Source organism: Choloepus didactylus, chromosome 3 (assembly GCF_015220235.1).
Source record: "Choloepus didactylus isolate mChoDid1 chromosome 3, mChoDid1.pri, whole genome shotgun sequence".
Lineage (NCBI taxonomy): Eukaryota > Metazoa > Chordata > Mammalia > Pilosa > Megalonychidae > Choloepus > Choloepus didactylus.
In genome coordinates, this window is record NC_051309.1 from 79774095 (window position 1) to 79775510 (window position 1416).

General features: G+C 50.8%; 1 pseudogene; it reads right to left on the reverse strand.

Moving 5' to 3' along the window:
• Positions 1 to 374: 374 nt before the first annotated feature.
• On the reverse strand, positions 375 to 1372 carry LOC119528672 (annotated as a pseudogene).
• Between the last annotated feature and the right edge of the window lie 44 nt (positions 1373 to 1416).

The window sequence follows — 1416 nt, forward strand, 5'->3', positions numbered from 1 at the left end:
GAAGGAAGGAAAGAAGAAGAAAAGAAGGGAAGGAAGGAAGGAAGGAAGGAAGGACAGAAAGACAGAAAATTGATTGAGATAGCAAAGCAAAATTCTATATAATATTGTAAGGAAAGAAAAATGCCAAAAGGAATATGTGCTGCAAAAAAAAAAATTCGATGATCTAAAATAATAAAACAGGACGTTCTTACCAAATACCATTTTCCTACCCGTTACCATGATGATCTTAATTGATGATGCTGAAGCTTCACCATGGCAACGGAAACTATCATCATAAATTGGTACAGTAAAAGAGATAGCTAGACCAAGAAGGGGTAGGGTCTCCTGGGAAGAGGTCTGCAGAGAGGCCCAATGACTGGTTGTGTGGCTCAGTGTCAGGAATAATGGTTGTATGGTGGAAGGGGATGACCAATGCCGTTCTGGAAATGATGATGCTGGCGATGAGCAAGGTATTCAGCATAGCTTAGGGTCATCTTTTCACTACGGTACCTGGTCAGTTTTATGGTTTTCCTGAATTCATTAGTGATTGGAGCTTTGTATCCTCCTTTCCTTAGTAAAGAGTCTATGGTCTGAATATGGTCCCATCCTTGCTCCTTTGCAACCTCCGGTAGGTAGGTGGCGGTGCGTTTTGATCCTTTTTCATTGATGAATTCTATTCTAATGCCATGTACACCCACCTCCCAGTCCAAATAATCACAGACATCTTCAAAGTTAGTGAGCAAAGACACTGAGCAGAAAAGCCGCGGCAGCTCATCCCTTGTCATTGGGGGAAAACGGCTATCTTTAAGGGCACTGGTAAGTGTGTACTCCCTGAGTCCTGAATGCAAATTCATGGCAGAAAAAGTACCTATGCATCCACGCAATCTTTTGTCTCGACCGATCTTCCATGTTACAAACAGTGGGTAGGGCTCGTTGGTGAACCGGGGGGACCGGGGTTGCTGGTATCCATACAGGTGACAGTAGAGCACATCGAAGCAAAAGCAGCACATCTCCGCTGACACCACCATCTTCCGGGAGCCGGGCGATGAGGACGAAGCTGCGGACGATGAGGAGGGCGAGGAAGAGGTGGCGGGGGCCGGGGTGGAAAGTAGGGTCCCCACTCCGCAGTTCGGTGGTGGCGACAGGGAAATGCCCCCGCCGCCACCGCAGCCCTGGCGGGGAGAGAGGGCACCGCCGCTACCGGTACCTCCTCCGGTTAGACCTCCTAGTCGGTTGAGCCGCGTAGCGGCGCCTCCTAGTCCCAACTCCCCCGCTCGGCACTGGCTCTCTCCGCTGCAGTGGGAGGAGGAGGAGGCGCCAGCACCGCCGCCCGAGCCAGAGGGGGCGCACTGGACAGTTTCTGCTTCTTCACCCCACAGCAACCCGCCGCCATCTTGGAACAGTCTCCCCATCACGCCCTTTTGAAACCGCCATTGT